This window comes from Pseudonaja textilis, chromosome 6 (assembly GCF_049901715.1).
Source record: "Pseudonaja textilis isolate UNSWEBS1 chromosome 6, rPseTex1.2, whole genome shotgun sequence".
NCBI classification, from domain to species: Eukaryota; Metazoa; Chordata; class Lepidosauria; order Squamata; family Elapidae; genus Pseudonaja; species Pseudonaja textilis.
Genome location: NC_141995.1, coordinates 45,326,190 through 45,340,866, shown reverse-complemented (window position 1 = coordinate 45,340,866; position 14,677 = coordinate 45,326,190). Strand labels below are relative to the sequence as shown.

General features: G+C 41.6%; 1 protein-coding gene across 4 annotated transcripts in view; it reads right to left on the bottom strand.

Annotated features, from left to right (window-relative positions):
• Positions 1 to 8,002, bottom strand: part of SLIT2 (slit guidance ligand 2) — a 224,515-nt gene extending 216,513 nt beyond the window's left edge. For 3 of the 4 annotated variants that reach the window (XM_087936499.1, XM_087936500.1, XM_087936504.1), the window contains exon 1: positions 7,678 to 8,002. The gene's annotated coding sequence lies outside the window, so the exon portion shown is untranslated. The remainder of the gene's footprint in view (positions 1 to 7,677) is intronic. The other variant, XM_087936503.1, reaches the window with a different exon arrangement.
• Positions 8,003 to 14,677: the final 6,675 nt, after the last annotated feature.

Here is a 14,677-nt window from a genome sequence, read left to right as displayed (position 1 = left end):
TGGGAACTGAAGTCTACCCATCTTAAAGTTATCCAACCTGAGAAACGCCGATATAATGAAGTAGCCTATTCTAATGACTCCGGTGTTATGAGTGACATAGTTTTATAAACAGAATTTAGTTTTTTGATATTTTTAACATTAATACAAATAGGACTGATCTAATACACGTACCAAATTAGGATTTTTAAGAGGAACACAGGTGATATGGTGAGATCTATTGTTAATCTTTCATTTTAGACAATTTCTGAAGTACCTCACAGCCATTTTGCTTCCAATGCCCACAAATCCCAGAAAATAATGAAAATTACAGCAGCTCTCTCACGTCTTGCTTTGTCATCTAAACACCAGGCACTTTCTGCTGTTCTTCCATAAAATCCTGAAACGCATTACTATTCGAATCTGATGTTCTGACAATGAATGATTTTGACTGATTAAACTCTAACTGCTTCTAATCCTCATGTAAAGGAAAGAATTGGCATTTTGCAGTTTAATAAAACAGCAGTGAACTTCCCAAACTTAAGACTGGAGTACAAATAATCCTACCTTTAAAAAAATTTATTGAAGCCCTCAATATTTCCACATTTGGCTCAGTTTATTTATTGAAAGAGGGTTAAATATGTGGATGAATGATTGGAAGGAGATTTTACAAGTGTTTACATGAGGAGGTACAGCTGTTGAATGAAGCCCACGGAGTCCGTCTGTGTCTCAAATGCCTGTATATTTATCTACCAACTTTTAGTACATGTGGCGTTGCATAATCTGAATGAACTATGTTACTTCTTACTATATTCATAGTATTAAATATTAGGAAGAAAACATTTAATTTGGCATTATGAAACTTATATCTGTCTCCCCGTGTAATTTTTATAATGGTAGCTATAATTTTATGATTAATCTTATAGTTTGCTCCTGCCAACCTAGCCATTTGAAATCATGCAGATGCAAGTAGATCAATAGGTACCACCTTGGAGGGTAGCAGCCCTCTGTGACATCATGCTGATCACATGACCACAGAAATGTGTTGGGACAATGCTTGCTCAATGGCCTTGAAACAGAGGTGAGCAGCATTCACTAGAATCAGCAAAGGCTAGTGGAGTAAAGTCTCCAGCTCCCCTGTTGGGTCTTTGTAGCTTTCCATAGGTCCACTCTGCTTTCAAATTCTTCAAAGTCTTCCATCGACCTAAGGAAGCTTTTCATGGATAATAGTCACTGATAAAGCTGGTTGTAGGCCATAGAGGAGGAGGCGTTGCCTAGATATGGATGATTTGTAGGCCATAGAGGTTTGTTCGGGTCTTTTCCGTGTAAGATTAAAAGTATCTTGGTGACGTTTTGGCGAGGTCCCACTCGCCATCCTCAGGCTGGTGCTTTCAGCTTCGTGCCACTGCAAGCAGTGTGTGATTGGAGCTGCCGTCTCTCTATAAATACTGGTGGTGGGGGCTGGTGTGCTGGGCTGTTTGGCTGCACTGCTGCCTCTTGATTGTTTGATGGAATTGATGTTGGTATAATGGGCTGTGTGATGGCCTTGTGAGTTTTGTTGTGGAGATATCTTGGATCTTGTGCTATAATCTCCTGGGTAGTTTTTTTGTAGTGATCTTTTTTCCATTAGCCTCCCGTGTTTTAATTGGGTAATGGGTTGTGTGATGGGCTTGCAAGTTCTTTTGTTGTGGTATCCTGGGTCCTGCGTTGTAATCTCCTGGGTCATTTGTGTTTTGATCTCTTTTCCATTAGCCTCCTGTGTAGTAATGGCTTGGGTAATGCGTTGTGTGATGACCTTGTGAGATTTATTGCTGCTGGTATCCTTGGTCTTGTGTTGTGATATCCTGGGTCATTTGCTGTGTTGCAACTTCTTGAGTTCTTGTGGTGTAATTTCCTGAGTTTTCTGATGTGATACCCTGAGCGGATGACTGTGATGTAGCATTCTGGGTTTTAGTCTGGCTTCGAGTTTGGGGTCATTATAGTTGTGCTTTTAAAGTTGTAGCAGAATCTCATCTGCCATCATCAGGCTTCTGTATTGTGTTCATCTGTGAGTCAGACTTTCACAGACGTTTCTGTTTTAAATTTGGTGCTGTGAAACGGCTGTGAAAGTCTGACTCACAGACGAACACTATAACAGAAGCCTGATGATGGCAGATGAGATTCTGCCAAAACGTTGCTACAACTTTAAAAGCATGACTATAATGATGTGGAAAAATACCTGAACAAAGCTGAATACCATACATATAAATATATTCAGCTTTGTTTTTGCAGGTTTATATGTATGGTATTCAGCCGAACACTATACAGAAGCCTGATGATGGCAGATGGGATTCTGCCGAAACGTTGCTTCAACTTTAAAAGCACGACTATAATGACATGGGAAAATACCCGAACAAAGCTGAATACCATGCCAGCAAGGTGGAAGAGCTTATCTTATCCAACTGGTGTTGTCTGCAAATCTGTTGAGCTCCCCTTCTATTCCCTCTTCTAGGTCACTGATGACGATGTCAAAGAGCACTGAGTCCAAGATCTTGGGATACCCTAATGAATGCTTCTCTTCTTGTATGATGGATTACACTGATATCGATTCCAGACTTATATAACGTGCATGTTTTATTATTTTTGCTAAGGAGAGCTATTTGAACAATAATGAAGGACTCTAAGAGGAAAAGATCAATAGGTAGAAAGGTACATCTGTTTTTAACTAATTTGATTTTCTAATTGAAAGGCGTAGTTCAAGAATTCTAGCCCTTCAGCTCCTGCTAACACAATTCTTCCTTATGAAGAATTTTACAGATTGGTGCAATATATTCCATCTCTCAGACTAATTATATGTCAAATCTACCTTTTTACAGGTGGTTTTCTGTGATCCCTTTTCCCTGAATTCTGATGGCAGCATCTAATCTCATTTTTAAAAACTCATTGCCTAAAAGTATTTTTGTGCACCTTAAATGCTTTTTTTAAAAATAATGTATTATCTTGTGAGACTCTCTTTTTGCAGAATGGTCTAATTAGAACTGAAAGTTGCTCATATTTTGTGCTCAATACCTTTCCTTTTTTTTCTTTTCAAATAGTGTGCTGCTGAACATTGAATGTGTGTAACACACCTACTGAAAGTTTAAGAAAGTTTACCTTGTTTTGTTTTTAATGGCCTTGATATATTTTGTAATAAGAATACAAACCGTAGCGCTGGCTGCCCATTGCTCTACAAGCGTTACCTAAGTTTGGTAAATTATTAAATTTGGGGAATATCTTGTGGTTATTATATTACTCAGCCTTGCAGCCAACTAGAAAATAACTGTGGTCATTGCACACTGGCGATATTGGAAATGTATTTTACAGAGACGCATCCAGTGTGGCTCCTTGGCTGCAGAAGGCCCATTATGAACACAATGCTGTTTTATGTTACAGAATGCATTTCCATCTGTTTGGCCTTTTTGGCTTTCCTCTTCAAGTCATTTTTTTAAAAAAAATGAGGTTAGTAACATTCTGTGGGTTAAACATCTATAGTGACTTTTTTTTTCTGCCTCTTTTCCAACTGAAGACATCCTAGTTCTTTTGGACATATAGTCATGGCTAAATTCTTCATCTGGACACAGTCACTCATGGTGAAACAGGCTCAGAAGATGTTTTAATCAGCGGTGGGATTCAATTTTTTTTACTATTGATTATGTGGGCGTGGTTTGGTGGGCATGGCAGGGGAGGGATACTGTAAAATCCCCCTTCCCTCCCCATCCCGCTAACCTGCTTTCCAGCTCCATTCTCCTGTGCAGGGCAACAAAAACAGACCCATCCAATCAGCTGGGACTCAATGGGAGGCAGAGAATGGATGGGGTTGGAGGGCCAGTCAGAGGTGGGATTGGCCAGTTGTCCAATTGACTCAACATTTCTGCTACCAGTTCTCCACAACCGGTCTGAACCGTCTGAATTCCACCTCTGGTTTTAATACTTACAGAGAGGAGAGAATGTATCAATGCAACGTCATCTCTTTGGCATCTCTCTCCTTCACCTTTTATGATTTTAGGACATTTCCAGGTTGGTCCTCACTATCAGCTGAGGCGTTTATATTAAATTACTGGTGTACACAGTTCAACATTAACTGGACAATCTCCAGCTGGGAAATTCAGGTGACATCATGCCATCTTTCTGAAATACCTTCATGAACATCTTTCCTCCCATCAAAAGGGCTAGATAAGCAAACCGAGATAACCCAAAAGCAGAAGACTCAGCCTGAACTTACCGGGAATGGCATGCAGCATGTAATTGGGAGATGTCTTGTGGTTAACCCCACCCTGCTTTCTTGCTTCTCTTTCTGACTCACACTGGGGGCCACATACGATGTGTCAAAAATGCTTTGGATGAATTTCTGCCACACCCACTTTTACCCCTCTTCTCTAATCCACGTTGGCATCAAGTTCAGTCTTTCTTTTCAAACAGCCCTTCGTTTCGGCCTGCTGAGACGACTGTGAAGTGAGGCAACTTTTCTGGGGGAAAAGTGTCAAATGGCGTTTTTGGGGGGTGATCGAAGGGGATTGGGAGCCATGTTGTAGGCGTGATCCAGATCTTGCACAAGGAAAGGATAATTGGTCTAAGAGCGATAGTTGAGACTTGGTTTCAGGAATCTCCGATCATGCTTGTTTGTTAAGTAGATGGACCTGTTGCCACAAACCACACACACACACACACACACACACACACACACACACACACACCCATTGCCACTGATAGAATTCTGACAGGCAGGCAGAACAAGCCATGCTTTCTGAATGGCCTTTTTCCTTCCTTTCTTCTTCCCTGGGTCTTTCAGGGTGGGCAACCATTAGACTTGCATCCACATGGGATTTTGGGGGTTAAGTTAACCTTTTGTTGGGCCAGCCCTGTGGCCCCCTTGTTTTCCCATGAGGAAGGCAATTTTGCAGCCTAATTGATTGGCTCAGATGCCCCCCCTCACTGGAGGTCTTCCATTGAGCCAAGTGAGAGATTTAGGAATGGTGTTTCACCCCACTTTACGATTTTTCTTGCCACATTTGTTAGGTAAATCCCTGCGGTTGTTAAATTAGTGACACCATTGTTAAGGAATCTGGCTTCCCCATTGACCTTGCTTGTCAGAAAGCTGCAATAGGGGATCGCGTGACCTTGGGATGCTGCAAAGGTCATAAATACGAGTCAGTTGTCAAGCGTCTGAATGTGAATCACGTGACCACGGGGATGCTGCAACAGTCCTATGCAGGGGGGCTGCTGGGGGCTGGCAGGGGCTCAGGAGAGCCCCTAGCTAAGACTCTGCAGGGCTCTCTGAGCCCCCAATAACCCCAGAAAGACAAGCAGCCAGGGAAAGCTCTTAGTAGGCTTAATTGAACTTCTGGGCTTTCAGCCAAGAGCATTTCACACCTGGTAACAGTGTGGCAAGCTAGATAAACAATGCTCTTGGTGCTTGTGAGGGAGAGCCATGGAGGAAATCAGGTAACATTGCCACTAACCTCTGAGGGGATTAATTCCCAAATAATAAGAATCCTATAACTCATCAGAAACTCCACTAAGACTCCAAGATCCTTCTCACAGTCACTGCTATTAAGTCTGGTTTCACCCAGTCTTTTCTTTAAGTATTAAATGCATGAAATAATAAACAACTTTTGGGTGTATTATCTTTTTTTTAGGTAATTAGGGCAAAGAAGCGACGTCAAGTTGGCCACACCCACCCAGTCACATGACCACCCAGCCAGTCATTAGGGCTAAAAAAATTTTGAAGCCCACCCCTGGTCCTATGTGTGAAAAATGGCCATCAGTCCCTTTTTTGTAGTGCCATTGTAGCTTCCACCAGTCACTAAGTGAACTGCCAAGGACTGCCTGTACACATGGAAGATTTACTGATTTGTATTCTGCCTTTATTACTTTCACAAATAACTCAAGGCAGCAAATGTACCCAACACATCTTCTAACAGAGCAACAACCCTGTGAGGTAGGTTGGACAGAGAGAGAGTGGGGGGAGAAGGAGGGAAAGTGAGAGGGAGAGGGTGTGTATGGCTGGCCCAAAGTCACCCAGCCAGCTTTTGTGGCCGAGGTGGGATTTGAACGTGGATTGAAGAGCACTGAATTCAATTCAACTGGAGGCTTGACTGTCCATATTTCCAAGGCACAAGGGCGGAAGTTGCCTCTACTTCTTCCTGCACAAACCCCAAGGCCTTAAGCCCACTTTGTTTCTAGGCCTCCAATTTGTAAATTAAGCCTTATGGCAAAATTGCTTTCTCTCCTTTGTGGAAACGTACGGAGCGGGAAAGACAGAGGCTGAACAAGGGCGTCTTTTCAGAAGTTTCCTTCCAGCTTCTGCTGTATTGTAGCCTTAACCACAGGAAACCTCTTAGCAAGGGAAAGATGGAACCGATCCATGTTTTTAAAATATTGCTAGGAATAGTTGCACGGGAACCCTCAGTCTGGAAAGAGTTGTCTTGTCTTTGCCGTAAATGGGATTTACTATAGGGGATCCATAGGGCCATTCAAGTTTCAGCAAATATTTGATGGGTTAAAAGGTAGCGTGGGTAGAGAAAAGATGACTTGTATGTTTAGGCTGAATTTAAAGCTGAATTTAATATTTACCTTGCGTGGTTAGAAAGAAATCCCTAAAACTGTTAAGAGAACAGGAGGGCTTGACTGCCCTGCTAGCTTTTATTTTGTTTTTATTTTATTTTATTTATTTATTTTGTCAAGCGATTATTAGATAACAGGCATAAGTATAAACATGGTTATGAATACATGAAATGGATACGAATAAGAAAAAAAGAATCAATAGGACAGGGACGGTAGGCACATTGGTGCGCTTATACACGCCCCCTACAGACCTCTTAGGAAAGGGGTGAGGTCAATAGTAGACAATCTAAGGTTAAAATTTTGGGGGTTTGGGGAAGAAACCACAGAGTCAGGTAGAGTATTCCAGACATTGACCACTCAGTTGCTGAAATTGTATTTCCTGCAATCAAGTTTGGTGCGGTTTACCTTGAGTTTGTATCTCTTGTGTGCTCTTGTATTGTTGTGGTTGAAGCTGAAGTATTCATTGACAGGTAGGACATTGCAATGTATGATTTTATGTACTATACTTAGATCAAACCAATTATTATTATTATTTTGTTTTGTTTTATTTTATTTCCAATAACTATCCAAACTAGAATAAAATGCAGAACTATTAAAAACTTGCCTAGGTTAAAGCAAAACCTTATTTTCCCTCCTCATACTTAAGAGTCTGGGCACCTGTGAACATTGGAGCTCTTGCCTCACAATCAGGAGGCTGTGAGTTCAATACTTGGTAGAGGCTAATATTTGGAATAGACTCTCCTGCTCGATCAGGGAGCTGGACTAGATGACCTCCAAGGTCCCTTCCAACTCTGTTGTTCTATGTTCTATTTGATCTTTTCTTGCAAGAAAAACGGTAGTGCCTTTGTTTATTTAATCTGCATAAACCGATCCCAGGGAAGAGAGCAAACTCTCTAACCTGCCAGACTAATCCATGATGAACTCATTCTCAAGCCTCACCTGTCCCACATGGTCACCTGGAGGATGCAAGAAAGGACAATCCAGCTCTCCAATCTAACACTCTCAACTGCTGGTGCAAACCTTGATCACTCTGCCGGGAATTTATTTCTTCCCTCTTTTCAGGTTAACAGGAGAGAGGGAGGAATAAAGATGGCAGAGACAGCGCGAGCAAAACAGTACCTTAGGAGCAACGCAGAGTTTCTTGGCCTCAGCACCGTCCGTTCATGACTTCTTGAGTGGAGGAACAGAAGCCATCCTGTTCTACTCACTCCAGCCAATTGCAAACGCACCTTGCATCCATCTTCTCCCGCTTCAGTTCAGAGCTGCTGTTTTGCAACTGAGGTGTCTTAAGGTAAGAGTGAGGATGTTCTCCAGGGCTTTGGTTCTTTCCAGCAGTGAGCCCAGCTTCGATCGTTCAGCCTTCAGCCGGTGGGCAGCATTTTGTTTTCCTCAAGTGGCAGGAAGCCTGTTTCTCTTGTCTCCTCACCTCCTGCCCAAGTTCTACAGAGCTTCCTTTCTTTGCCCTAATGCCTTTCGGTTGCCAAGTTAGGGGTGTGGCTGGTTTTGTTTCTCTGCCACTGACAAAATCCCCTTCCTTCTTTGCTTCTGTTGATCTTACAGAGGAATGGACTATTGCAAGAACAACCTGCTCCCTGTAGCTTTGATTGCACAACAAAGATGTCATGAGTAAAAAGGAAAAGCTTATTTGTTAGAGGCCTATGGAGATTCGTAGCTCATGGTTGTCCCATAGGTGCTTTTTTCAAGAGACTTTCCTTGCTTTTCCTTGAAGACTTTTTGCTTCTCAACCAAGAAGCTTCTTCAGTTCTGACTGAATGGTGGAAGGTGGGAGATTTACACTCCTTGCAGTCATCTGGTCGTTAGAGCTCTTTCTGAGAGTCATTGAGGCCACTTGGAGATGTATCTGTGCCCTCCAAGTCCCTTGAATAGTGCAAATGGATGAGGAGCCTTCTGGGAACTGCTGAAAGGGTTGTGTTGCCATTTCTGTGTTGGTGTCAAAGGAGAGAATGTGGAAGGGGTGGTAGTGCTGGAGGCACCCACGGGTGCAAATATCAGGGAAAGCAAAGGAAAGTCACAGTAAGAAAGGAACGCTCTCTGCAAGTACCAGGGAGCACTGATAGACCAGCCCACCCTGGAACCAACCCGGGAGTCTTGCCTTTTCTGCATGCATGGAAGGAAGGAGAAGCTCAGGAATGACCCAGCCAGGTGACCACAGCCACGGCTGATCCATTGGGATCCAGGCTAGCATTTCAAAGTTGGGTTAAGCCAGGAGCTGAGGCTGCAGTGAGTAACCATATTTGATGAACAAGAAGGCAGCCTGGTTGCTTCCGGCTGCAGTTGTGAGTGGTTGGGTCATTCCCTTCATTCACCCCCAACTGAAGAGGTGGCTCAGATCAGTCAGCCAGTCTCAATGGCTTCTTCCTCTTTGTGTGTAAAAAAAAAAAATGGGAGCCATGAGCATGGAACTGAAAAGCCCCTGCCCTTTTTTAATCTATGCCCCCCAAAGCTAATCTTTTCTGCCGTAGAAAGGAAAATACTTCTATTTTTTTTCTTATTTAATATATGTGGTGGTTGTACCAAGTCAGAAGCTTTAGCCTTATTATTAAGCTAATATGTTTCGGTTCTTATTAATCTCCCTCATTGCATTCCTTCTATATTAAATCGTTTCATGCTGCTAAGAGAGGCTGCGAGATCCAAGAAGGTACAGAGGAAAATTCACTTTCCACCTTTGATGCTCTCTTCTTTTTCACAGCTCCTTTGCCATTTAATTTAATTATGTCAATGAAAAGGGGGGGGGAGGGAAATCAATAAGATGTTTTTATCTTCATGATTGATCCTCAAGTCATGAATATGGAGGTTTTGTAGTTGGTTAATGACAGAAAACTGCTATGCATTGTAAGACCGGGGAGAAATAGTTTTAAATGTCTCGTTGACATATAAACTATGAATAAGAATGAGTTGGTAATGTAGCACCCGAGTTTCATGAATACTTTTTAAAACACTGAAAGCTGAACTATTGTTTCGAATGTTGCTTTAATAATAAATTGTACAATTGATTATTTGAAAAAAAAAATCTTAAAAAGAAATATTGCTCAGATATTATTATTCAGTTTGGAGGCCACCGAGTAAAAAGCATGTCACACATCTGAATCTATTGAATAAACATATTAATATGTAGTAAACCAGCTTATACGGATTAGATTAGTTTAGATCAGGGGTCTCCAAGCTTGGTGACTTTAAGCCTGGTGGACTTCGACTCCCAGAATTCTTTTAACATATCCAAGAAAAATTCTAAATGTCCCCACTGGCATGAAAACTTTGAAAATCCCTTATCTAGTAGAAAGGAGAGCCATGAGATTAAAATGGTCACTTTAAAAAAAAATAGTAATTTTATAAAAAATGACAAATGCAACAAGGACAACTAAGCAGCCCACAATTTCTTCATCAAAAGCCAGAACCTTCCCATCCTAAAGGAGCCTTAATGCACCAATCCTGCCACATACCATTTCCACATGCCAGAGAGGAGGAGATGTTTTGAGTTCAGCTATATCAGACAGCTATCATTTCACATTCAATTTACTTTGAACAAGCAACTTGTTGTCGGGTTTACATTCCGTAATTGAATTACAGCTTTCACATTTTATCCATATGGAGGATTATCTTCACAGGGTTTTTGTTGTCTTTTTGTTGTCTTTTTACGTTTTGCTTTCCTGCCTTTTAAAAATGAGAACATCCTAGTCCATTAATGAATTTTGTACTGAGGCAAAAACTAGAACAGTTAAACAGATGAATGGCAGGCCTTCAACACCACTAACCAAATGTGTTATTATGGAAGTTGGACTCAGGGGAGTCTCTGGCGCTTTCTGAACTTGGTTGTTTGCTTGCAGATGTTTCATTGCCCGACTAGGAACATCAGTGTGAAGTCTGTTCATAGGGAGTGATTTCCCCTGCCAGTGCTGGGGTCTTTAGAACAGGGATTCATATCAAACAATCCAGCAGAGAAGGCCATCGTATTGCCCACTAGGACAAAATAGATATAGGTATTTCTTGACACTCTGATTAGATATGACAGCTTTCATAGGAGCTGTGATGGCGCAGTGGTTAGAAGGCAGTATTGCAGGCAAACTCTGCCCACAGCCTGGAGTTTGATCCTGACCACCTTCAAGGTTGACTCACTCTTCTATCCTTCGGGGGTCAGTAAAATGAGGACACCTAGGTGATCAGGGGCAATATGCTGGCTGTAAACTGCTTAGAGAGGGATGTCAAGCACTGTGAAGTGGTATATAAGTCTTAGTGCTATTGCTATTCCTTCCTTCCTTCCTTCCTTATGTCCCTCCCTCCCTCCCTCCCTCCTTCCTTCCTTCCTTCCTTCCTTCCTTCCTTCCTTGGTGGCACAATGGTCTGAATGCAGCATTGCAGGTTGACTCTGCTTACTGCCAGGAGTTTGATCCTGGGTTCAAGGTTGATTGAGTATTCCATCCTTCCAATGTTGATAAAAGGAGGACCTAGATTGTTGGGGGCAAGAGGCTGACTCTGTAAACTGTTTAGAGAGGGCTGGAAAGCACTGTGAAGCAATATGTAAGTCTAAGTGCTATTGCTGTTAGTATATAATTTGAGTGTATAGACACAGGCATACATACATACATATTATACAGTTGACACATAGGTTAAATTTCTCTAGAAGAAGAAGAAATAGTCTATCAGTCTAATGCAACTCTACAGAACTTCATCTTCAAAGACAGTAGACTTCTGAGAATGGCAGTTTGTGTGAAGCAGGAAGGAGCAATTGTTTTTCAGCCTGCCTGTAAAACAAGCAGAACATTAAATTTTCTCTAAATTCCTCAAGACTTTTTATGTATTGTTTGGGTTGAAGGGTTATATCGTGGTCCTGGATCAAGGAACAAACAGGTTCTTCAAGTCTGTGAAAATGGAATCTTATCAAGTTACAGAAAACTTTCCTGTCCCTCAATTTATCTCCAAATCTCCTCTCTTTCTTTTACCCACTTAATCTCATTATTTAGCCCCATCCCCCAAATCTATTTTATAAAAACCGCTTAAGCTTTCCCAACACTTCTTGCATTGATCTCCCAGTATTTTAAAGCGAAGAAATGAAAAGCTAAAGAAGTAATCAATCTGATTTTACTCTTACAGTAAATGACCTGAGCCAGCTTCAAGGGTGGGCTTCTATGGGAAGCTGATCATAAACAAACCAAGGGAATTTAATCTCTCTTTTTTTTTTTTTTTTTTTGAAGAGGGGATGATGAGGTATCTGTCTGGAGATGTTATTCTCATGAAGTATCATGCCCAGTTTGGGGTGGTATGAAGAAGGTGGTGGCATTGTGCCTTGATTATATTAGGACACAACAAGATTTCGAAATGGAAACAATACCCAGATTGTTTCATGAACAGGAAAGTAGGGAGGAGATAAAATTAATATTAATTCATCTAAGCCGCGGGGTTCTGCAGCAGTGCCAGGATATTTCAATGAACAAAGCAATTATAGAAATGAATCACAGAGATACTTTGAGCATGGATTTTATCCTCCATATACTTGGTACTGAACATAAGTCTTCGATAATCCCATTTCATAATGCCAGATAATCCTGCTGTTTATTTTGATATGCCTATTCTACCCAAGAGAAAGGAGCTATTTTCTGTTCAGATGGAATGTTTGCCTGTTAAGTTAAAGGACTGTAGAATGATTGAAACCATAGCTCTGGGGGAAAGAATCTACTCAACTGACGTTACAGGCTGTGTCCAGTAACAAACACGGGCATGGATTTTATAAGGAATCATTGCTGGATAGGAAACAATCCAGGAAAATCGGGTTATGGATGTCCTCTTGAGAAAGGAATAGTGCAATATATAATTTAAGTGTTGAATTTCTACGGATCCATATCATTATATAACCATATCCTGCAAATATATTGAATAATATGAAATGTCACTAAGTTGTAAAAAAAACATTCAAAATTAATTATCCGATTGTGAATGATGCTGCTAAATTTGATGTGTGCCTGGTGGTGGTGGAGAAGATGTGTGTGTTGTGGGAAAACTGCCCATCAATGCAGGATAAGAGACATGAATAGGAATACATTACAGATACAGATTAACAGAGTTGGAAGGGACCTTGTAGGTCATCTAGTCCAACGCCCTGCTCAAGCAGGAAACCCTCTACCATTTCTGACGCTGACAGGATGGGCAATAGTAATAGCACTTAGATTTATGTATCGCTTCAGAAAGCTTCACAGCTCTCTCCAGGCAGTTTCCAGAGTTAGCCCTCAACCATCAGGGTGCTTATTTTACCTACTTCAGAAGGACAGAAGGCTGAGTCAACCTTGAGCTGGTAAGGATCGAACTGATGGCAGTGGTATGCAGAGTTAGCCTGCAATGCTGCATTCTAACCACTGCGGCACCACGGACATGCATTAACTGCCTTTGCATAGACTGCCCAGCTAACTAAGCCTGTGTATCAATCATTGAAAGTTATTTAATAGAAGTCCATTTGTTTTGTCATTTAGTTAACCAAATGACTATTCATCTTCCCCATGTCCCACTAGTCAAGCCGTCATGAAATACAGTAAAAGGGAAGAAGGAAGGAAGGAAGGAAGGAAGGAAGGAAGGAAGGAAGGAAGGAAGGAAGGAAGGAAGGAAGGAAGGAAGGAAGGAAGGAAAAGAAAGAAAGAAAGAAAGAATAATGAAAGAAAGAGCATGGGTCTAGGTAGAAAGGAAGGGAAGAGACAGTTGTCAGTTCCCACAATCGTTGGAATAAGAAACAAAAGACATAGTTGGAATAAGAAACAAAAAGGATGGCCATAATTTGCCATGAGAATGCTTCTGATGCACCAGGAAACACAAGAAAACACTGAATGTTTTCCAGAATGTTCCAGGAAATATTCAGCCTGATGTGCCACCAGCAAATGATTATGAAAGTCCCGGTCAAACTGAGAAGAGGGAACTATTTCACAAGAAGAGTCCTCCACTCCTCTACTCACAGCAGAATACCTTATGCCACCGGACTTGAAATTTTAGGCTTAGACAACTTAGAACTACACCTCCTTCAGTCCAACCTAAGCATAGTACATAAAATTATCCATTGCAATGTCCTACCCATCAATGACTACCTTCAACTTCAACTACAACAATACACGGGCACACCATAGATACAAACTCAAGGTAAACCACTCCAAACTCGATTGCAGGAAATACGGCTTCAGCAACAGAGTGGTCAATGCCTGGAATGCTCTACCTGACTCTGTGGTTTATTCCCCAAACCCTCAAAACTTTAACCTCAGACTGTACCCTGTTGACCTCACCCCATTCCTAAGAGGTCTGTAGGGGGCGTGCATAAGCGCACCAACATGCCTACCATCCCTGTCCTAATGTTCCCTTTTACTCTTACCCATTCCATGTATTCATAATCATGGTTATACTTATATCTATTATCTAATACATGCTTGAAAAATAAATAAATAAAATGAAATAAAATAAAATAATCTTACATGGACTCCAAGGCGCTGCTCAGTTTTGGGGTAAGGAGCTATTATTTCCTGTAAAAAAAAATGTGGCCCGGTTAGAGGTTGATTCCAACAGAGCTATCATCTTTCTGGATCCCTTTCTCCCTCAGCTTCCATACACCCAGTGAGGAATTGAAACAGAGATGACTTTCTAAAGGGGCCACATTAGCACATTATCTTTGTGCTGGAGATAGATCAGAGGGTCACCTAGTGAGGTGTGTTAGGCTGTCATCTTTTTAAAGCAAAATGAGGTCAATTCTCAAGGGATAAACTCTTCCAGGAAGATTTTGAGTCATAGCTCCATATGGACATTTGTATCTATTGTTCGCAATGGAGTGGCCATCTTAAAGAGCAAGTTAGGTCATTGTTATTGTTTATCCATCCATGCCTTACTGGGTGTCCTGCTTAGATGGTTGGAATGAGATGAGTTGAACCATCACATTTGTTTGACCTTGATTCGTGGTTTTATTGGTTGCCTGGAGAATGGCTCCTGGGGAGTAAACATGTCCCTCATGAGAGGAACCCTAACCTGATCCACAGACTGATTTGGTGCATTCCTCCTTCATTACAAGATTGTGAGTTTGGGGCAATGCAAAATGAGGTAATGGGCAATGATAGGGGAGGCTAGGTTACAAAGGCTGCTG